Here is a 24744-nt window from a genome sequence, read left to right on the forward strand (position 1 = left end):
CCCCATCGAAATGCAGCCGCCGTGCTCGGGATTCGATCCCGCGACCTCGTGCTCAGCAGCCCAAAACCATAGCCACTGAGCAACGACGGCGGGTCACTTGTGTAATAGACGAGCACCAAAGTTACAGTTAGACATGTCTGGAGTATGTCCGCTGCTGCCTCGAAAAATTCGTCAGGGAATGTTTCTTAGGATTCTTTTTACCTTGAGATAATCTGCTGACGGCGATCTTCAAATTCGTATAATATGTGTAGTTCGATGTGAGTTTTAAACTGCTCCCTTTATTTCGCCTCAGGATTATCCGATACTATATTATAATTTAAAAAATAAATGTAACGTCAATGCAACGACACGTTACAATGCTCGAAGTGCAACTGGAACGCGTTCGATTCGCATTAAAGGAACATGTAACAGGAACTCGTTGCAATACTGGGAAGGAACGAGGAACGAGCTTTCGTTCCTGCTTTAGAGGAACGTGTACATCACTGCTTGTTTGTTTGTTGTGGCGCACTTTCTTCTCCTCGCGCGACTCTGGCCAACCACGTAAGCTGGTACGAAGAAAAGCTAGAAAAAGGAAGATGAATGCACGGTGGGTGGATCCGTAGTTGGGTCTCTTGCAATCGCTGAAATAAAGTCGCTAAGTGTTTAACTGTGCGTGGTATCCCACAGATCATTTTCGTCATTGTAGAGCGGCACAAACCAACTGGCACTTACCCAGTGACCCAAGATGGCTTCAAAGAGGTTCATGAAGACCATCACAGACTGACTGGCGCATAACCAGTGCTCGAAGTCAGCGTCAAAGAGTTTTTGTTTTTTTCGAACAGCGGTACCTACCCAATCCCGTATCTACAGTGGCCCATGTCGGTCTGAAAGAGGTTCGTTGAAAGGCCAAACCTACGCACACATTGCCACATACTTTGTGACCCAAGTTGGTCACCGAACTATGTTTCCTCAGCACAGCCGCCCGATGCACTATCCATTAGACCATGGACTACTCAGGTAGGCCGGATGCCGGTTAAATACGGACATACTTAGACACAAACATACGAGGTCGAATCGGAAAGTCTTTGCAAGTCTTTGCCCGTTTTTTATTAACCAAAATAAGGCACATACAGGTAATTACAGATATATGTACTATTCTACGTACATTACACTATTTTACCAAATAGCCCCTACACCGGTTCAGACATTTGTCCCATAGGAGCACTAAACTTGAGATGCGCCTGTGGTATAATTCGTCCGGCTGACTGTGGAGCAACCGTCGGACTGCTGTCTTGCCTTCATCGTTGCACGTGAATCGCTGTCCTGTCAGGAACTTCTTCAGCGGTCCGAAAACGTTTAAATTACTAGGGGCGCGGTCCGCACTGTAAGGTGGGTGTTGCAGACTCTCCCAGTGAAATAACCGGACCTTGTCGGCGGTTCTGACTACCACATGTGGCCTCGCATTGTCGTGGAGGATAACCGCATTGTCCACATCGAGAATCCCTTGGCGTTTTCGCCTGATGGCAGCCAGTATACGTGACATTGTGAACAGTAACTGTGGGGCATTGATGGTTGCACCTTGTGGCATGAAATTCGGCAGGAGCGATCCACGGCAATCAAGAAGACCGTTAACAGCACTTTCCCAACAGCACTGAAATAATTTTTTTTTTGTCAGAGGCGAACCCGGATGTTTCCACACCATGCTCTGGTGCTTCGATTTCGGCGTGATGTGCAGTACCCACGTTTCTTCGCCAGTGACAATGTGGTCCAGGAAACTTTAGCCTTCTTCGGCATACCGCTGCGGATGATTCAGTGAAGCAATCATTCGCTTGCCTTTCATCATGTCATCCAACTGCTTAGGCACTCACCGACATGAAACCTTCCGGTACTCAAAGGACTCGTGAACGATGTCGTAAACACTCTCATACGAAATGCCAAGCTCCCGGGAAATGTATTTGAGGTGCACACGCCGATCCGCTTTCACCATAGCATCCAAGTGGGAAATGTCGTCAGTCAGCGACGCACGTGGCCTCCCTGAACGCTCGTTGTCATGCAAGTCATCACGGCCTTTAGCGAACTCACAACACTACCACCACCTCACACTTCTCAAAGTGAGACACGTTTTCCCACACGTGGGGTGTATTTCCCTGTGGATTTCGATGGGCGTTCGTCCCTTACTTCATAGAAAACAAATCACACTTTGTTGCTCACACGCCGTGGAAGTGTTAAGCACAACTGCCATCTACAAAAACTAACAGCAGCGCCTTACCGAGGAGCTACCGCAGATAATGCCGGGCCAGTTCAAGAAAGGTCCACCGCTGGGAATGGATATGTTGACTTCGCATTTACAGCCGTAATTTGGCCAAAAATAAATAAGGGCAAGGGCTTTCTGATTATCCCTCGTATATAGTTGGTCCATCCAAAGTGCGTGAAGAACGTTAAGATTGCTAACGCGTCAAAACGGCTGTGTAAGCTGCATTGGATGCGCGTTAAAGAACTCCAGGTGGTCAAAATTAAGCTTGAGGCTCCCACTACGGCATGCCTCATAATCAGATCGGGGTGTTGGCACCCAAAGCCTCAGCATATGTTTCCACACGAACCCATACCGAGCAGACACACAGACATAGTCTTGCACCACAGACTGTGGAGAAAACTTTATACCCCGTCATAACCGACGCTACCTAAAGAGGAGGTGACAATTTTCAGACAACTATATACAAACGCTTTCCCACACCGCAAGAAATACCATCTCATTTACGCCAAACTTTACGAATACGACTGCAAATTCTGCCATACACCATACACCCTGTCACACACGGTATGGTAATGCGACCGAAACACCAAAATCCCGTCTACCCCCCACCCCACATCGGGGCAGTGGGACACTCAGCTCACCAGCCTCAACTCTTATAGCCAGCTTCAGCTGGTAAACAGGGCAAGGCAGGCGGCCAGGTCACATGACTTCCTGGACTGAGGAGGCCACCCACAAAAAAAGTCGACCGAATAACTTCTGTCTGCTCTCAACAAAGTTGAATCTTCATCATCATATTCCATGCTTCAGATGGCACAAAGCTATCGCGAGCCAGTAAGTGCGTATGAAAGAGCTAGTTGGCGCTCTGTGGTGGACGCTCCTCGTAAGTCGCTTGCACGAGAACGCGTGCCTTTGCATCAGCACTGAAAGTGCCGCCGCCGAAGATCAACCACGAAAACAGAGAACGAGAAAAAGAAATGTATTGCTTTAAAACGAGCAGCACCTATAGTGCTCATTGGCGAAAATGTCATTGCAGCCGCGTTGGTGCGGCGATAGGGCCCTCGTATGGTTGCAGTATGACAACATCGTTGGAGCGTCTGCAGACTGTTTGACATGGGCGAAGTGTAAAGGCTGATTCACACTGGGCCGACACAACACAGATTTCGGTCCGCCGGCTGTTGGCGACAGCAGTTTACCGGACGGAAAACGCTGAGGCCAACGGTTTAAAGGAAGGAAAATACGGTCGCCAACAGTGCACAAACAAAAATCGGTGTCGTGTCGGCCTAGTGAGAATCAGCTGTAACAGGTTCGCCGGCATTAGGAACATCGCTGACGCGGGAACTCGGCACATAAAAATCGGAGGCATTGGTGGGGCTGTCCTCCTAGTGCGACCGGTCGTTTAGCAGATGCAAATGCTTCGGAGCAATGCCACTTAAATTTATTTGTGAAATAGGTGTGGGTAAGAGAGGAAAGCGGATGCGTGATGGCGCGCGAGGATGCGAAAAACATGTGGGAAAGGTGTGGGGGAGGCTCGAGTGGCCAAGGCGGCATAACAGGGATGCTCCTCGTTTTTCTGCACAAGGCCGCTTGGTGGAAAGGTGTTATGCTTATAAAACTGAGCGCGGTAAGAGGGAGGGTCGTGACAGGGAAGGGTCCAAGATGCATCGTAATAGAGCAGGAAAAGCACTTCATAAAAACGGCGCGCGGAGCAAGAACGACTTCGATATGCCGGAAAGTACTCCGTGAAGCATGTGCATGCGGGAAGCAAGACGCTAAACCACATGTATGTAAGTATGTCGGCGATGGACCAGGAGTAGCGGCAATCGATGCTTGAAGCTTATCGCGAAGGTTACTACACACCACCGTATAGACCTCACACAGTTCCCCCCCCCCCTCCTCGGGATTTAGTGTTCACATTGCCGCCAAAACCATTGTAGAGTGTCACAACTGTTTGTGCATGTGGTAAATATTCGTGTGCAACTTTGAGAGAATGTTTACGGAGACAACTTCAAAGCCTCTGATCGACGATGTCGGGCATGTATCGCACCGTTCAGGAACCGTATTTGACTATTTCAAGTCCTTTGGCTTCATTTAGAAAGGTAATGCTTAGCCACGTGCAGCCGCTAGACTTGCATTGGGTCTTCTGGTTGTACAGTGGGTGTAACCTTGAAAGTAATATTGCATTGGCGTTGAGAAAAAATCAACGCAGTGCACTAATTTTAAAACAAATATTTCAAACCGCACCACACCTTTGCGTCAATTAGATATAAGCTACTGATTTGGATAAGCGTATTTCTTTGTGATGAAATGTGCAACCATTACCACCATGAAGACCACTTATATTTGAAAACAGCAGGAGCCACTTTACCGACCAATTTTGTGAGTTTAGCCTCTGGCTTTCCTGCTGATCGCCATGTTTCGTTCTGCTCGCCTGTGGCTTACTTGTCAACACCCAAGGCGACGGGCGTTGGTTTGATTATATTTATTCTGCTCTGGAATTGTCTGAACTATGACTACGTATCAGTTAACAGCGGAAGTTTTTATCAGGTCCACGTTTCCACTTCCATCTACGCGTAATTTCACTTAATCCATTGATTATCTATTTCCCTCGTTTCGAATTTGCCATATATCGAGCTGATCCGACTTGTCTATGCTAATGACATTGCGTGTTCCTGGTACACAGTAACTTTTCTGGCAATTTTATCCCTCCCTGGTTCGTATTTCTTAAACAATCACAAACAAACAGCAGCATTCGTTACACAATTCCACATCCGAATATAGCGATTCTCAGTATTCGAATTGTGGCGTAACTCAAAACACCGCATTTCTAATAACCGGGTATGCTAATTCGTCCTAAAGTGGGGGTACCAAAGCGAGCTGGCCGGAATGCGTGCGAGCTGGACGCGCGGAATATGAGTAACGTGTCACTGGAGTGACAATTCGAAACGGAAGGGTGAAGCTAACAAAGGTCGAAACGTTGTATCGGCCCCTAAACTCTCAAGAGTGTGCACACTATCTGTGGTGACATCGCAACAGCAAGAGGGGGACGGGCAACTTCGCTATCGACGCCAGCGGTAGCGCCAATGATGTGTCCTAGAGATTCTCGATAAATGTTTCTAATCGATTAAAGGTTAATCATTCAACATTTAGCCTTTAATCGATTAATCACTTTCGATGCAGGCTTTTTCATTGAATAATTAATTGTTCGAAAATTTTGCCGGGCAGTTTTAAAAAGGTTGATACACAGTTATTTACTTTTGTAGTACCCTCTTTTAATGTTTTGGAGGTGGAACCAAGTATGAAACACAAGTGTATATGTTTGATAAAGGATAATCTTTACCTTTTAAAGACTAAATGTGGTCGCACTAGTTTCTTTTGAAAAAATAAGCAATGTGTGTTAAAAAATCACACTTAGTACAAAATTAAATACGATACATGGTACTAGTAAATCCCTGTAGAGTACAGTTAAACAAGAAATAAGAACAATGGCTATTATCAAACGTTAAGCCCCACTGAAATACGCATTACAGAAGAAAAGAAAATTATTGGTTTAGGATATCGAAACACGTGCTCTTTTATACAGAGCGAAGAAATGTCAATCGGCTGGGATGTAGCGGTGAAGTCGACCGCTTCTTTGGATGGCCACACAACCAGCACGCGAGAATAGATGCTCAGACGCTATACACTTGCTGGAATCGACATGAACTCCATCACTATGTCAAATATACGCGCTGCAAATGGGCGCGCATGTTCTGCCACGTCTTCAGTGGACTGGGAGTGGCACGACGATCAACGACTGGGTTGCTGTAGTATGCATTGAAGGGCATTTCAAGGATCCTGGTTCGGGCGGCGTGCTCGCGTGTGCATTGTGCGAAGCGCTCGGCTCGGCATCACTCGGGATTCGGGAAAAACAGTCCACAGGTCGCTCCAGCACAGCCGCACAGTCACTGCTCCTGCGGCGCTATTCGAATACGATTTCAAAATTTTCACGCTACTCCTATCAAAATATCAAAACTCTCGAAAACGATCAATCGAACAGGACTAATCGATTACATGAAAGTGGGCTTCGATCAAGATTAATGGTCTTGCCGGATACACCTAATCGATGAATCATTCGGCGATATTAGCAGCCGAATACCTCCCGCAAGCGAGCAAGGGCTCAGCGTACGCACCACCGGTGAGATTTGAAATAGCTCGAAGGCACCGACAGCCGCCGATCGCGAACGAGGAGGAAGGGACGGAGGCAGCGAGCGTGCTGTTGTCAAATGCAGTCTCGATAGCGAAGTTGCGGCGCGGGAAACGGCACCACTCGAATTGCGGTGCCGAAGAGAGCGTTTCGTTGAGGACCGCGCTCTTGCGCGCGCCGCCGCCGTTTCCGAAGGGCAAGAGCGCTCATATCGGTGGCACGTTGCCAGGGCTCGACTGTGGCAGCGGAGGCCACGGTGGCAGCCGGGACTTCGTTTCGAACGGGTCTGGTGAAAGTGAGCTGCTGTGTTGCCGCCTGGCGACCTGTTGGGACACGTCATTTCTGCGCTCGAGGCGGGCTTTCCAAGTTTCTGCGCCCGACACTTGTGGACTGATCGCGCAGTCGCACCGCCCCATCAAAACCATGGACGCACTTCGCAGCTAGGTGAGTCCTTTGTTTCAAGCCGCCGCGCAAAGTGCCGCTCAGGGCTCCTCAGTTCTGATGCACTCACGTCCGGTCAAATTGAACTCGTTACCAGTGATGGTGATCTTACAAAAAAACAGAGTTCTTAGGGTCCTTTAGGGTTCCGAATGTGATGCTGCAGTGCCAAATTTGGTCTGCAGTGAAAGCTGCGAGGCATGTGTGAAACTGTGCCCGTCGATGGACGGTGCGCTAAAACAATTTTCTTTATCTCTGAGGGCATGGATATCAATTATAGTGACACTACTCCATGCGTGATAGATACAAAAAAAAATCTTCGCATGTGCAAATTATGCATGCACCGAGAAATTGCCGACAAATGCAGGTTACTAGCGCGCTAACACGTGGCTGTGACGATTCATTTTGCGTTCCCGCTGGTGCGCACACTGGCAACGGAAATGTACAGGTGCTATGAATTCGGCTCACCGCGCCTCCGTAGACACGTGCGACATATTTTGAGGCCGCTTCGTGTACACAAGGGAAAATAACATTTGAGAACTGTGTTAAAGCGCCGACTTCACAGCGCCTACACGGGCGGCCTCATTTCGTATGCTGTCTGCATAGGTTTGTAGAATATGTAAGCTTACGTGCGGACTGAAAGAAGCCGTTTTTTCTTTCAAGTTCAATAACCGTGGCAATACGTTGTCCGCGGCATTTTCTTTTTGATCGTATCTTAGTGGGTTGAATTCGCTATCATGCTTATTAGGTGTTAGGAACGGCTCACGCGCGGACACTGCTGTACTGAGCGGAACATCGAAAGACAGTACATTATCTTAACAGTCATGGCAAGCATTTTACTTATGCCGTAAGATACCTAATTAGAGTGAGTGACATAGATAAAAGTTTTGAAATACTGAATGCAGTAGTTTGCAGCTCAAAGGAAGAACAAAAAGAATGGAGCTCTGAAACCGCATCGTGGAGCGGTAAAGAAAGACAAATATAGAGATGTTATATACAGAGAGGCAGGGAGGTTATCCCGACGTAGTTTCGGTTCGCTACCCTGCACGAGGGTAAGGGGTGCAGGGATAGAAAAAGTGCGGGAGGGCAGAGAGAAAGAAAGACGACGAACACAGAGTAACCGCGTAAACTATACAGCGGTACCCGGCGCTGCTCTTTAAGTCTACGAAGCGTGAAAATGAACAAAGTAGCACATTAGGTTACAGTTAAGCGAGATTTGTAACCGTGCCCCGTCAGCTTTTTCTAAGAGAGAGAGAGAGAGAATAAACTTTAATCAAAAGAGCACGCGAGCGTAGTTAGCTCATCGGCTCTGCAGTGGGTGGTCCCCTCAAGTCCAGGAGTCCAGCGGCCTTAGCTGCCCTTCTCGCTCTGTTGAACAGGTTGAGCTGGTCCGTCGAGTCGCGGAGCTGGACAGCACTGCTTCCCATAGCCGTGTGGTGGGGTGTGTTATGGGTGTGAGCTGTGGTGTGTTTGCGCAAGCCCATACCATGTGGTAAAGCGTTGCACATTGATCGCAGTGGGGACATTTATAGGAATACAGCGCAGGGTGTATGGCGTGGCAAAGACTCAAATGCGGATATGTATTTGTTTGGAGTTTTCGCCATATTACGGCTTCCTCTCGCTTCAGAGCATTATGCGGTGCTAATCATGGACGGAGAAAGCACTAAATGAAATATTACCGAGCTTGTTCCCTATGGACAATGTAATGGTGTTCCCTACAAAATCCTGATAAAGTTTGATGGTTCGTAGGCGCTTGGTCATTTGACACTTTGTGACATTCGCTAATTTCGATAAATAGCCATAGGTAAAATTGATACCGTAACCGCTATGCATAAAACGAGGATGTTTTCAAATATATGTAGAAAATGTAAATTTTCATTCGTACAGCGCTGCCCGACCACATTATTCCTGCGTTTTAAATGCAGTTGAACGGGGAAGTTGGAATGGCGCCGTAATTAAAGCTTTTTTTTATTGCACTATCAACTAGACACGCAAGTGTTAGAAAAATGAAAGATAATCTAAGGAAAAGCTTCTTATTACATATATTCATTTTTGTATACAGTCGAACCAGCACATGTCAAACCCACATATAATGAATTATTGCGTATAACGAACAGTAGTAGTCCCCTCGAACATTTTTGTATAAGATTTTATTTACGTTTATCGAGTTGCCTATATATGGAACTTCTTTGGGATACCCTTCAGATTCAGTATATCCAGGTTAGACCGCATATTGAGAAGCAACGCTTGCACCGACGCCTTTATCCCAAAAGCACGAGCTAGCGCGCCGAAGGTGAAGACGCGAAGCGATGGTGATGCTTATGTACAGATGAGGAAGATGACGTACCTGACATAAATGCTCAGACTAATTTCCCTGGTCGACGGAAGCGACCAGCCTGGCCGAAGATTAAGCTAGCGTGGAGCGCCGATGGAAGAGCCTGAGGCGGTAAACAGTGCACTCAGTGCTCACAATATGTGTACTTTTGCTTGGCCATAAGGGTAAAGGTTGCCCCTCAAAGAAGCGCAATCAGTGAAATAATCTGATACTAGCAGTGATGTGGCTTTGTGAGCATAGCCAATTAGCCGACACATGGATCGGTGATGAACGAGTCCGCGTCATATTTTCCACGTCAGATGGCGAGCAGCAGATTTTTCGGAGCAGAAGTTCGTTGTTCTGCGTAGCAAGCTCAACATGCTCCTTTGTTGGTGGGTGCAAGGATCACAAGTTTTATTCGTGAAAAAACACCCGGCGCTGTTTGTAATGGAGTTGGGACTTACTGACAGTACCAAAAGTTGACATGAAATTCCGATTCACTCAGGCGCCTCAATTGTCTTGTCTCTGCGCGGTCTTTATCGGCCGGGAGAACGGACACCTTGCTTTCAAGGAGTATAAATTGTCATTTGGTTTGGCGGTGGTAATGCGGATCCAATTTCAATGAAAAATTGGCTCGGGCTGGCTGTCGATCCGGAGCCGACGTTGAATGTTGGCATACTTTGCGGCGACAGCCGACAAAAGTTGCTTTTTTATGCTGAGGGGGTTTTTTACTCCGAAAAATTAGCTCTGTTGTGTTTAACAGGCACGATCCTGCGACGTTGGTATTGCAGTATTGCGGAGTGGTGCTGCGATTATGCGCATAGCCGCCCGATAATGTGTATCTGACTGTGTGGCGTGAATGCAAATATGTTAGGTGCGATAATACTGTCTCGCATTCTTCTTTATCTTTCTTCGGTAACCGCTTTTCACCGGCGAACAAGTGCTAACCGTTATCGCCCGGCGCAGGAAGCGCCTGCATGTGACAGAAGTTTGTCGCATGTTATCGATAGTTCTATCTGGCGGCTGTTGTCACCAAAGCTTTTGTAATCTCGTTGTTTGCGCAACGCGAATTGTGTAGTACATTTAGCGACTACACTAGGACCTTCGACGAGTCATGTACAAAACCCGACGCCCTTGACCCGCCAATCAGATTTTTGATGATTTGCCGACTGCTCACCTCTATCGTTGTTCTTGAATGTTACTAGTTTTGTAGGGCACAAGTTCGTCCAATAAAGAGTTAAACTTGTCACTTGCTGTTATGACACTGTGTCGCTCTTCACCGTCACTATATACCGTGACAATATCACGCTTCGGCCTTTCTGTGTGAGGCGGGTGCCGACGCTCGTGTTGTGGCGTGATTGCGAATTCGCCAAACGTATTTGCGCGAAACAGACTGGACATCTGCGAGGCGATAAATGCACCAATAATTGTGTGTATCGCCTCGATGTCTTTTTGCGGTTTGTCAGCGGATTCTCTCAGGGAAATTGTCACGTTTAACCTTGCGAATACTACATTATATTTTACCAACGAGCTTTTTCTTCAAAGGAGGGGTATCTTCATCCCGTCTGGTATTCGCACTTTCCAGCACCTATGGGTGACGCAGCGGTAGCTCGACATAGCTGGTATACAGATCATGGACGGGTCAAGGAAACGCGACCGTCTCGTGAAGCAGGTGGCTAATAATGAGTTATTAGTCTCACTCAGCCCACTTTTTCGCCTTTCTAAAGAAGCATAAAGGTATCTCGTTGAACATGAGGCTGCATTAACACCTGGCCGCGTTAACAATCGTGGACAAGGGGACCACAAACAATGGTAGTCTTTGTTCACTCTCTACGTTTACAAATTATGATGGCTCTAAATAGCTTGCCACTATGATCAAGTTTGGCATTCGCGGGCAAACCGGAGCTGAAAACTGCATTACATTTTGTAGTGTTTTTTTTTTAATGTCTACGTGTGGTTAGGCAGTAGGCATCCAGCAGTCAGTCAAACGCTGAGCATGGTAGCGTTCAGGTGTGAACGAAGCTTGCGCTGGCAGCCACGCCGCTAAATAAAATAAGGGATCCATTCATTCACGATGGGAGACATGTCTCACTGCATCAATTTAGCTGTGCAATGCCTTTTAAGAATCCGGAAATTTCACGGAAACGGGCCTGAATTCACCGAGCTTTTTGTTCATAAGTAGATGCTGGTTACCACTGGGTGGCGCAGCCTTTGCTAAAAATTAGAGGTGGGCGAATTTTGGAATACGAATGTAATGGTTAACTCTATCTATTTGTATTCGTATTCGAAAATTAAGTATTACGAATTTTCGAATAGAGATACGGAAAGTAAGCGAACATTTTGGAACAGCGGACTGTTGAGCTTGGGTTACTGTGCTCCGTCTGTTAAGCAAAGTATCGTACGTTATCAAAATTGAAACAACGATTGAAGTTTTCGATGCACTGCAGAAACAAAGTTGGTAATGCAAGCTTTGTGTTTCGTTTCGCGAAGCAAGTGCACTTAAAATTTGTGAGTTTTGCTTGCATCTCTAATTTAGTGTTTCTTGTGGTCCAGTCATGTAGTAGGTTTACCTTTTATGCTACAACCAGCGATCGTTTCCTTGAAACGAGCCAGTTTACATGTACTTACATACAGTACAAAATTCTTTAAGCAGTGTTTTTCGCATTCAAGTGTGGAAACCCAGTTCGATAAAATCGCGGCCATGCGCCGTATGCTGTGGTGCGAGGGAAAGCATGCGAGGGTGATCCGAGAAAGGTGGTGTCTTGGTAAGGTGGAGTATTTTGCGCCCCTAAGGGGGTCAGCTGGGAGCTGTGCGCGTGTTAGAAGAGGGGAGGGGGGGGTGATGGGTAGCGGGCGTCTCCGCGCTTCTACTGCGGCCGCTGCTGCCGCTCCATCACGTCAGCGTTCTGACAGCGAATGTCTGCGGTCATCTGGTGTGATCTGTTTGTGGTTGCTTGTGCGGGCGTACACTGTGCTTGTAATTTAGTTAGTCAGCGAATGTTTACAAGTTAATACGGCCCATAAAACTAATATCCTTGATTCGTATAGCTGTCTACTAGCTTGCTATCGCACTCAATTCCTTTCAGGCGAAGCAGGGGCTTTGTTTTTTTTTTATTACCGGTCCAATGAGCAGTGCCAAGCAAAAATATGCGCACCAGACGATTAGCTGCGCCAGCAGGTGCTCCATAGACCATTAATGTGTGCAGTCAGTGGTTTCGCATGTTGAAAGGCTATCTTGCGAAAGAGCTGCACTGTAGAATCACTTTCTTTTATGAAAGTTATAGCGGTTACATTGTGTATTTTTGAAGGAATAGCGTTCCCATTCAGTTGCATTCACCAGAATTTCGACTTATCGTCAACAGTGCATCACAATTAACTCGCAAATAAAAGTGAAGTAGGAACACGGAATGTAGCGCGAAAGCAGTTTTAACACTCTACGTGGCTGCACAAGAAATCTTCTTGAAGTGCTCCGTGCACACGATCGTTTTATCGCTCACATTCCACCCAGACCGCAGCTTTATCGCGCCCAAGTTTCTTTGTTCTGGCAGCGTGAGAATGTGTGGCAGTGTGAGAAATAGTGGAGTGTAGAGAATGTGCGGTACTTCACCGCAATGCATCAGATTTTCTACCGCAATGCACCAGACAGTCAAAGCTCAAAACAAAAAAAAAGGTGCTTCGGCAGAGGGCGTCTGGCAGAATGTAGAGGGCATCTGGTTGAAGGAAACAGCGCACAACGGCCGGCGGGGGATGACTGCGGGTCCGGTGACGGCAGTTGGCGGAGAGACGCTTTCGACTTCGGATCGGGTGGCCGCTACAGCGAAGCCTGCCCGCGAAACATCCCGAGGCCAGACGCCGTCATTGCCACCTCCGCCGGTCGCTGCCGCGTACGCCGAGACTTCAAAACAACCAAGTCTCTACATACACAGCAACTACAGCAAACCAACATCGCCGGACCACGTCGGATGATGTACGTCCGAACTGTGACCCGTCTGCGAAATTCTCGCGCTGTTTCTTAATGCCCTCTGTCCTGTTGTTATCTGACATTAGATGTATTGTATTATGCCAACTTTATTTTTTGGTATGAATTTCTTGCCTGCATTTTGATTCTTGATTCGCAATATATGTTTTGGTTGTCTATTTGCATGTGGCATCTCGTGTCCGTTCTCTTCGCATGGCACACATACAAGCGCAACTCTAAACCACCTACATGCAGGCTTAATTTTCTTCACTTTCGATTACTTTTGCACTGTGGCAAAATGGGCATGCAGTTATTGTTCGCTCATCGATCGTTTCTAGCCATTTCTAAAAGCGCTGAAACGCCGCGTGAACCGCATAATCCGCGAACACATCACCGCTATATGGCTTTGGAGAAAATCCGCGCGGTGGCGCCAACGTAACTGGAAAGCGCGAATTGTTCCGGTGTTGTGCCACAGTTTTTAATCCAAGTTTAACTGCAGTGTACTTGATAGGCTGAAGGATAACAGCATTGCACTTGTTTTTAGATTTGCAGATGGCTTCAGATATGCAGATGTATGTATGAAGGATGTATATATGAAGCTTTAACTTGTTTTAAACCTTCTTCCTGGTTAACTTAGGTACACGTATGAGCTTTGCAAAGATAAGTTTATCAAATTTCTTGCTGTGTTTTTATCCTTTCAAGATTATGGGCATGCATGCTGGTGTTACTGCCCAAGAATCAAAAACGCGCTACTTCCCTACGAATGCTCCCATTCGAAGCTCGTGATACCAAGCACTCATTGTTTTTGCTTAACGAATTCTTTAACTAAATAAGTGCTGCGTCCACTGCTTCCAGGGCAAATAATGCTGCTCAATTGGGTTAGTTAACTTCTGCAGGGTACATGCCCTCACTGTTGACGGCTCGTGACGAAGCTTTGCTCTAAAAAATGAGTATTAATAAACCTGGGAATGAAGCGGGATGCACCGAGAGCTCAAAACCAAAGAAGGTTGAGGTGAAGCCATGTTTGCATGGCCTGTCTCATCACCTGAAGAGTCTGACAACAAGAAATGGCATAAAACTGGCGCTCTCTTTCCCGTGCAGGTTCACCAGGTTATGAAAACGCCTTTCACAGTAAAAGAAAGAAGCGAATAACCGCTGTGTCATTGAACGGCTGCGTGGACACGACAATTGTCTTCTCACGGGTATACAGGAGCAAATCTGCGCCTGCATTGCCAGAGGTGTGGCTGCAGCCCACACATTTCGCACATGTCGATAGTAAGTAGCGAGCGAAATGCCATGCTGAGCAAGTGGGTATAACCGCTAATTTCTTAATCCTTTTTCTTGATTGTCTTTTTTTCGAAAATGTGCGGCAGCGATCGGTGGAATTGTTTTTCAAATTAGGAACTTTGTTATAACTCCAGCGTTTCATGCTTTGTGCTCCTCTTGCTTGTGCTCGCGCCTTATCACTTTGTTGGAACCACCATAATTTCACCACACCAACTCTTCCACCAAACGCCCTATTTATGGTGACCTCTGACGCAACTTCATTCTCAAATGATCAGAAATCTATCTATCTATCTATCTATCTATCTATCTATCTATCTATCTATCTACGTGGTGTGAAGAAATGCAATAAAATCATTGCCGCGGGCAATAAAGTAATTCAGCTTTTCTTATTTCAGTACATAAGAATCTTTGGTGGAATGAAAATAAATTATTCTTATGCAATGTAAATGCTTTGAGGTAAATAGAGAAACGTCGCTTCACACGTATTTCGGTCTGCATTCTTGGGCAGTATTCTGGAACGATCAGTTTCGAGGATATGCGATCATTTTCGCATATCGAAAGAAGACCTTTTGCGAGATTTCGCGTGACATTGAAACGAACGACTCGTCGTCTGTTGCGAACAGCATTTCTCGCACAAAGTTAAGCGCACTGTCCTGGCACAATGGTAGGAACGTCGGCTAGCCCTTAAACATAGACGTTTGTGATACAGTCACGTGAAGACCCCTATTGTTCTTTCTGGGGTTTTACGCGTCAAAACCAGTTCTGATTATGAGGCACGCCGTAGTGGAGGGCTCCGGATTAATTTCGACCACCTGGGGTTATTTACCGGGCACTACAACGCAAGCACACGGGCGTTCTTGCATTTCGCCTCCACCGAAATGCGGCCGCTGCGGCCGGGATTCGATCGCGCGATCTCGTGCTCAGCAGCGAGCCACCGCGGCGGGTGATCCTATTTCCGAAAAAGTGGTCGTTGCACAATGCCACCCCTGAACCTCGAGGGCTACAACTAGACAACCAGGCCCTGCTATCGCAACGACGTAAAAAGTGGCATGAATTTATTCTCATAAGAATGGAGGAAGGTCCGAACAAAAAGTGGAAATTGATTAGCGTTCGAGCCTTTGTCACAGCCAACGCAGATGGCTGGTTACGGTGGACTTAAGCGCTCATTGTAGGCTTGTAGACAACGTGTTGCATCCCCACGACAGCAATTTGGTTGCGCCCTCTTGCAGCACGGCTTTACTGCTCGGTGCCGCTGTGCCGGACGCATTCGACCGAGTCCGGTGTGTTTTCACGCGTGCCCCAAAACAAAGTGCAGCAAAATGCTTAGCAGATAAAGCCTCTTATAACAAAATAATATGCTCTCCCACTGCCAAACACGAGTTACTGTCGGTATTGAGGTAAAGCTGCCCTCAAGAGCAGTTTTTAGTATTTATTTTCTTATATATTTTTTTCCAATTCTCACTAGAAACGAATCAAGTAATACATTTTCAGAATGACAATGGCATACAAAAAACGATGGCTACATAAAAATGGGTGAATATAGTACGTTTTTCCATAAATAATTTGGGGGGTTAAGGAGTTTTATTTAGGCTTTAATAATTTCATCCGAAGTCTTCTTATTAGACTTTTTATTAAGCTTAATCGCTCTTTATACTGCTTCAATACTAAATATATATAGTCATATTCATAAATCTCAGAAGATATGTATGTATTCATATTATGTTCATAAAGCATACTCACATACGCTCCCATAGGACCGCATGCATACCTAAGGACTGCATCGTGTCACGCATTAGAGTCACGCTTTTATGAAAGTTTTTGCGAACTAAAAAGTCAGTATGAAAGCATGAGGTAGCTTGCTCGCTAAAGACGTTGCTTTGCTATACACCAGACTGGGAGTTACGCGCGCTGGGTCGTTTCGCCGCCAAGACGCCACACATACAACGCTTAAACCATGCAAACAAACACTCGGAATTGGCCTTCGCTGAACCGCTGGAGATGCCGAACACTTCGCAGTCGCTATCACGCGATGTCACCTTCTACATCACGGAGAGATTCCAGCAGAAAGCGCGCGGTATGTCCTCGTGGCGAATACTATAGCATCTCAGGATACTGAAACAAGTTCAGTTTCGAAAACATTGTTTTTGTACTGTTTGTTTTGTATGTGTCTGTCTTTTTCATCGCGTGTTTCTACTGTTTTCTCTCTGTCTTCTTTTTAGTTTTGAAGTTTACAAAGCCTACGTACAACACAGGTGGTTGGCACTGCTTTCACTTGGCTCTTTCAACCAATTCTACTCCTTCGTGCTTGCACTCCCTATCATTCGGCGAAGGCCAACACGCAAACAAACCACTCACAATCCTCACGGATTCCCAGCAGGCCGGCGGCACAAGTCCTAGCCCAAATACCTAAGGAGGACACTGACGACATCACCACCCGAACCATGATCTGGATACCGGGCCACGCTGGCGTCACGGGTAACCTGTATGCCGAAAGAGCAGCTCGAGAATTTGTACATAACCGAGCACTCACCACGCCGACTACAGATGACCGTGACCCAGTTGACCCCGAGTATTCAGCCATCCACAGAGGGAGTCGCTTGCGATATCCCCCACCCCATCGAAAGCTAAAGACGGAGGATTCCACTGCCTAGCGTAGGCTGCAGACAGTCACTTACACGAACCTACACACATTACATCGCATACACCCCCCCAGCCTACAGGGACGAATGCCCGTGGTGCGGGGCCACATCAACCCTATACCGCATTACGTGGGAGTGCAGCGCAACACAGAACACCACGACACGAACCCCACGAGGGAACAATGGGAGGCACTGCTGTCCAGCTCGACCCTCGACGACCAGCTCAAGCTTATCCAGAGAGCAGAGAAGATGGCAAGAGCCAGGGGAGCCCTGGACTAAGGGCCCCGACCATGCGTGGGGCCCTAACCATTCGTGGGGCCCTACCCCATATTGGCCGCCATCCGACAATAGAGCGCTTGGAGCGTACCCATTGGCTGAACATGACGCCACTTGCACGGGCCCTACGATTGGATGAAAATGACGTGAACCCGACAGACAGAAGGGGTAATAAGCGAGAGACAGATCGAGAAGAGAAACGTTCTTCTTGCCACAGGCCGCAGCGTCCGATATGCTGCCGTCCGTAATGAATGCGATTTTACTGTTATTTTGTTTATTTTATTCCTGTACATAATGTAAATAAGCCTTCAATTTCTCTAAGTCCTCCTCAGCGTCGCCCAACTCCCGCACTCAACGGCAAGATCTAATAGCGCGAGCGAAGCAACTGACGATAGTGTCGCCTATGGCTGGAAGGACCACATCCTGTAACCTCTGTGTTCTCACTTGCACTAACTGCGTTCACTCTCCTATACGAAAAACACAAATGCGATGTTCGCTCAGGTCGCGCAGATTTGCTCTCTTCAGAAGCATGCATGTAACATGTGTAGAATCATCACGATGCGTGAGCCGCCGTGGTAGTTCAGTGCCTATCACATTGTGGTACTGGGCAGTGGGTCGTAAGTTTGAACTCCTGGCCGCGGCCACATACCGGTGTTTGTGCAATGCAAGAACGCGCATGTGCACAACTTTGGGTGCGTAGTAAAGATAGATAGGTGCTGCATAGTATTGCGGGGCCCCGCCGTCTGGCATCTCTGATCTGCAGTACGGCATATCGTGCGTTCTCTTGAGACGCCAAACCTACCGACAAAATGCGCCTGACCACCGAAACCCTCATCCCTCAGCAACCATAGCGCTACTAATCACCATAGTTTAGGGGGTGTAACGTGGTTGCCGACAACGTTTATCTCGCATGTGCCCCCACTGCTGCTCGTTGTCGTTTCTTTATTGCGCGGGAGGTCGTTCACTTCTGAGGGAGTGCAGTTTTATGCTACCATAAACTCATTTCACTGCTACGTTTTGTCACCTAGAAACAACCTCTTGAGATAAGGAGATTACACCATTTCACTGCGCGATATCATTGGCCGTCGTACTGGATAATCCCCCGAGATTCCAGTGAAGACAAGGTATAGCGGAGTGCCACACATTTAGCATTTAGATTACGCGGATTCTGAATTTGCTTTGATCAGATTCGTAGTGAATTGTATGCTGTAAACCTCAATATCCGACGATGGATAGATAGCCTCTTTATAACCTAGTGGGTTTTACTTTTCTTCGTGATGCGCCTTTCTCCTAACCGTAGCTAGCCCCTTGCAGTGCAGTAGCATCGCGCGGTACCCGAGCGGCGCGCTTGCGTGTATGGGACGCCGCCCCAAACGTGCATTCCAGCTAACGTAAACAGCCAGGCTCGCTCGGGTAAGAGACCTTGAACAAGATATGCGCGAACGTGGGAAAGTTTTGAACAGGCGTGTAGGGTAGGACGGCGGGACGCACAGGTTGACGTCGCAACGTTTCCTACTACCACTGCTGGGGGAAATTTGGCGCTACAGTCGTACAATCAACGGCAAAGTGATAAGCGGTGTGTAGTTTGTTAGATTTCTGGTTTTTCTCAGATTTGTCACTGCTGATTTAAGCCCTTTTCGGCCCCATTGCAGCCACATCTTCCAACCCGTTGGGACCAGACCAAACATTTTTTAGCACTTTATTTTCTTGCACCCGCCATACAACCACGGCTATGTCAGCTTTTATACCCCCCCCTCCCCCCCCCCCCCCCTATGGTAAACGAGAATTGGGTTGCGAGCGCCAGTTTCTCCCCTGGTGCTTGGTAGGCCGTGCTTTCGAGAATAAAAAAGAAATAATAAATTAAGCCTGCTCTTAGGCTAACGGTTTTGTAGATGCGCGAGGGGCAGATGGTCATTCCGCTTGTCGCCTGGAATGCGCTCGACGAGTCCGTGATTTTCACGGCAGACGCAAGAGGAAACTAGCACGACTTGCGTTTGCTGCTACCGTCTGCTTTGTTATAACACCTGTTATTTTCAGCCTGTTTCTTTTTGTAATGGTAATTTATTTTTGCGTGTGTGGTGGTTCGTGTATTTAACAAATGCCAGCAGCGCCATATGTGTTTCCTAAAATTTTATTCTATTCCGTTATGATACGTGAGCCAGCATGCCATAGCGCGTGGCTATTTCATTTCTTCAGGACAATAACAGGCAGTGAGATGTCCTTTATTTCATACTTTTATTGGCAACTTTTGTACAGCAAGAGATACAAAACACAAAAGAATATTACAGACCTTAATATTTCGTATCTACAGTACAGAGTGCACGTTCTGTAGGCGCATATACGTAACAATGCTTCTTGCAGTTTCTGAATAGCGAAAGTCATGATTTTTTTTTCGCATGTGGCAATCCTACCAGCGCAAATCGTTTGTCGCAGCCGTCATCTGCGATTACTGATAGAAAGAAATTATCATTAAGCAAGAGCGGTTCAAAGACGCAGACGAGTGTGGGCAACTGTGTGGGCGCAGGTCAGCCAGACGCACAAGAAGTCACCCAGAGACACAAAGAGTCATCTTTATAACACTAAACGGCACATGGGACGAATACGGGAACACATAAACTACACAAATAAACTTGGGTGACTGTCCCGCTCGAGCACTCACAATTCCAATTTGGAGTTCAGGCCTCGTGGCGATGGCTCGGCGGACTTGGCTCTGACGGCGGTGAGGACGGGCGGTGGTTGAAGTTCAGGGTGGCTCCAGGACGTAGCCCAGTTCCGGAGCGTTGGCTCTGGGTCGTAGCCCGAGCTCGGCAGCACAGCGCTGGGTTGAGAGCCAGGGCGAAGCCCAGCGCAACAGTGGGGTGAAAACCAGGACGATGCCCGGTTTGAAGAACAGGACCAGGGCTATGGGACGTAGCCCGAGCCCGGCAGCCCGGCAGCGGTCGTGCGAGCCGAGACGTGGCTCAGCTCAGCAGGACCCGCGACGATGGTAGAAGCCGGGGCGGCGCCCGGTTTGCAGTACAGGACCGGGATGCCGGGACGTCTCGCTGCACTCGCTCCATCTCGCTGCACTGCCCGTTCTGTCAGCTTGTCTGCCCCGTCGTTCCAGGTCGTCTCTCACGGCACGCGCACCAGCCACGCGCACTCCCGCGCTTTTCAGCCCCGCACACCGAACACAAGCATGGAAAAGCTCGTGCATTTCATCTCTCGGCCCCACATACCGAGCACAAACATTAAACTGGCTTCCTCCTACCACACTTTCCCCTGTTCAAGAATGACGCGGCGGTGAGGTACGACCCGTCGACTAAATATGCGTAACACACCACAGAGAGTGCGGAGTTCGTCCGTTCCTCAGTGAGTTCTTTCTTGTGGTCCGGTAATTTCACTTTATACCACATAATGCACTGCACTCCATTGTTCGCAATGTTGACTAACTCAATGTTCCAAACACTTTACATGAATAAGCTTGTTCTCTGCACACATTTGTGAAAACTAACAACTCAACTGTCCGAGGTCATTCCTAAATGATACTCCTTATTTATCATACCAGTTACACCTGTTCACTTTTTCCCACCTTTTCCTAAACTCCCATGCTTGTCTACTTTTTTTCTGCTTCCTTCTCGCTCCTACGTCCGCGGATTTCCTGTACCACTCTGAATGGCCCTGGTTAAACACCGACTTCATTTTCTGCCTCATCGAACAGCACGTCTTATTCAGCACCACGCGTTTTCTTACGCCGTCTTCCTTTCAACCTCCTGTACAAGTTCTTCCTACCCTTACATTTTGCCTTACGTCTGGGGCGATTCGGGCATCTACCGGCTTTCTTGTTGCTCTGTTTCTCGGAATCTAAATGCCTCATTATGTCTGGTGCCTGGGGATCCCTGGTATAATTTTCGATGACTGACTCACTGTCGTTCTGAGGTGAAGCTACCTCTTTCTCTGCTGTGCTCTGCTCCTTGTTTACGCAAACCTCGATCGGGAGCTGGACCATCCTCTTATCCTGGTCACCCTGCATCAAGGGCTCCTCAGTGGTGCGCTTCTCCATTACGATGTCACGGCCGCTATCTAATATGCTACCTTCTTGTAGCATCTTTCTCATGTCATGTAGTTCTTCTCGCAGCATCTTGAGTTCTTTCTCTTGGAGCTGCTTCCTCTCTTCGTAAGCTTGCTTAGCTGCAGCAAGTTCTGCTAATCGAACAGCCTCGACGCGTTGCCTTTCTTCCTCAATTAGTTTGAGGCCGTTCACCGGTAGTCCACTATCTCGCACGTTCAATCTGGTTGTCTGTTCTTGAAGCTTGAGCTTCAGCTGTAAAACGCGTTCTTGGACTTGCAACCGTCTTTCCTCGAGCTCCATGATCACGCGCTGATCGTCACGAGCTTGCGTACGAAGTTCCCTTTCTGTGACGCGTTCCGCGGCAATCCACTCGCGGAAAGCGGCACCAGATAGGCCCATTTCCTTGCCGATCGCGTACAGTCTCTCAATATCCATGGTTTCCTCCCGTGCGTCTAGCTGTCGGCAAGATGTTAAAGCCGAACCTGGCAGGCTCGCCAAAATTGTGGGCAACTGTTAGGGTGCAGGTCAGCCAGACGCACAAGAAGGCACCCAGAGACACAAAGAGACATCTTTACAACACTAAACGGCACATGGGACGAATACGGGAACACACAAACTATACAAATAAACTTGGGTGACTGTCCCGCTCGAGCACTCACAATTACAATTTGGAGTTCAGGCCTCGTGGCGATGGCTCCGCGGACTTGGCTCTGACAGCGGTGAGTACGGGCGGTGGTTGAAGTTCAGGGTGACTCCAGAACGTATAGCCCCGTTCCGGAGCGGTAGCTCTGGGTCGTAGCCCGAGCTCGGCAGCACAGCGCTGGGTTGAGAGCCAGGGCGAAGCCCAGCACAGCAGTGGGGTGAAAACCAGGACGACGCCCGGTTTGCAGAACAAGACCAGGGCTCTGGGACGTAGCCTGAGCCCGGCAGCACGGCAGCGGTCGTGCGAGCCGAGACGTGGCTCAACTCAGCAGGACCCGCGACGATTGTAGAAGCCGTGGAGGCACCCGGTTTGCGGTACAGGACCGGAATGCCGGGACGAGGGCCGGCATTCGGTCCGCTCCATTTCGCTGCACTGCCCGTTCTTTCAGCTTGGCTGCCCCGTCGATCCAGATCGTCTCTCACGGCACGCGCACCAGCCACGCGCATTCCCGCGCTTTTCAGCCCCGCACGCTGAACACAAGCATGAAAAAGCCCGCGCATTTCTTCTCTCGGCCCCGCACACCGAGCACGAACATTAAACTGGCTTCCTCCTACCACACGAGACATAGATTAGGGGGAGGCAGAGTTGTCCGTGCCGGGGCTGTGGCCTGTAAAAAATGGGGGTAATCAGTTCTATGCTTACGCACAACGCAATTGCTGCAACAAATTTTAGCACTGTTTCCGCGAAACAGTGCTCTCAATTCATGTACGTCAACTCTTATCGTATTTTGCTGTGGGACTTATGTTTAAAGTATGGCACAAACATTTTACAACCCAAGTTCCTATTTTACCTGCTACTATATTGAAGAAGCAGATTTGGTAATACTGCTTTCTCAACAGCTGTCTGAAAATTATCCTCGTGCAAGAATTTCTTATTCACTTGTCAATCAGGCACTGACGGATTAGCTTGTTAACCTTTTTGATTACTCCCCGTCTTCCTCGTTCTTCAGAATGCCTATTGCAGGAAGAATAGCTTCGAAAAGTCGTAAGCCACTGGCCAACGGTCGATGAGCATTTCCTACTCTAGAATAAATTCTGTTGCACAGGGGTAATAAAATATTGCGGATACACCGGAGCACGTGGCGCGCTCAGCGCCGACGTAAGCACGTTCGTGCGCATTGCGCGGGAATGCCAGCAGCGAGACTTGACTCGAAGGTAAATTGGCTCGTTCTCAGCAAAATCTCCTCGTCTGCTTAGTTCTCAGTTAACAACCGCAAACATTGCACATCGCATATGAATATCGATAAAGAAGAACAGACAGACAGTCGTTTTTTTTTAATATTATAGTGTTTCGGCGACACACAACAGTTTGATACGTAACGTAAAATGCGCCCGGTGGCGCCATAGCGGACAACGCGGTAAAAACAGCGCCTGCTGTGGTTTTTGCGCCAACGCGGCGCTCCTTCAATTGGTTTCCGCGCCTTGTGAAGCTCTAAGTGACTTGCAATGTCTAACCAAGAACAGGCAAGCAAAATGTTCTCTAGCCTAACCTGCTCGTCTGTGCAGCAAGCATTCAAACCTCTTCAGCAAAGTTATCAGTATTTTGTTCTTCCATAAAGCGAACAGCAGTCGCCGAGATATAACGAAACACAATTTCCGTCAGCGGGTTAGCTAGCATTCACTCGACTTGGCGCTGCTTTCGATAGGTAGCTTCAATATATTTGCACACCACAGAGAAATGTACCGCGTACGGAATACCCTTCTTTTCGTCTCATAGCCGTTTCAATAAACTTAGCGGCTATTCGCTGCGTGGCGACAGCATAAAAAGCGTAAAACATTGCCTTTGCTGTCCTTCTCTGTGTTGGCCCAGCATAGAGCCACGTTGATCGCCTTGTGGCTTTCTGTTTTATTTTATTTGCTGGAATCGCTGGCCCATACAGAAACAAATTTGGAGGACGCTTAAGCTTCGCATTTAAGAGTGGAACGGGATAGCATTCTAAGATCCCTGAATACGTGTCAGGTTTCCCGGCGACTGCCGCTTTCCTTTAAAGCGAATATTTATATGTCTCACTGATTCGTCCGTGAGGGCCGAAAACGCACTGCAGGAAAGCGAACTTACACAATGGAACTATCTGCGCATCTGCGCACCCAATAGAACAACAGCGCACGACATAGGTATCATATAACACTACAGTTTACATTCGAAGTTGTACCGATAAGAACAATGAGAAACTGCAACACCACGCTACCCAGACGAACTGTATATACCTGCATTGCATTACGTGAGTCACTGAATGCATTCCCGGTAGTCACCAAGGGTAGCCCACGGGTGCAGCGCACGGCAGAAGAGGCTGCCGTACGCGAAGGTAAGCGCGAGCGCGATTGTGCCCGTAAGGCCGATCCCGTGTATCGGCAACGGCAGAGCGTCTGACCGTCTCACAGCGATCACAGGGCAATGCTGTGCAAGTGTAGAGTCGTCTGTGAAAGTGTGAGTGTGTGCGTCTAATGAACGGCTACATGGTCTAAAATAAAGGCTATGCAGCTTAACGAAATGTGTCTTCATTCAACTTCAACGTTCAAAAAATACAATCCTAAACAAGAAATCAAATCACATATCCCACACTGCCGAGTAGCCAACTTGGGTCATTATTGGCTGTGTGCCCGTATTGACGAGCGGAACGAGAGGCGAGAAGTTAAGAAGTGGGCTACGAGAAACGAAGGAG

General features: G+C 47.9%; 1 protein-coding gene across 1 annotated transcript in view; it reads left to right on the top strand.

Annotated features, from left to right (window-relative positions):
* The first annotated feature begins 6499 nt into the window (after positions 1–6499).
* LOC119441040 (monocarboxylate transporter 7-like) overlaps positions 6500–24744 on the top strand; it is a 54657-nt gene continuing 36412 nt past the window's right edge. Inside the window, exons 1-2 of the mRNA XM_037705772.2 lie at positions 6500–6860; positions 14228–14401. The gene's annotated coding sequence lies outside the window, so the exon portion shown is untranslated. The remainder of the gene's footprint in view (positions 6861–14227; positions 14402–24744) is intronic.

Source organism: Dermacentor silvarum, chromosome 2 (assembly GCF_013339745.2).
Source record: "Dermacentor silvarum isolate Dsil-2018 chromosome 2, BIME_Dsil_1.4, whole genome shotgun sequence".
Lineage (NCBI taxonomy): Eukaryota > Metazoa > Arthropoda > Arachnida > Ixodida > Ixodidae > Dermacentor > Dermacentor silvarum.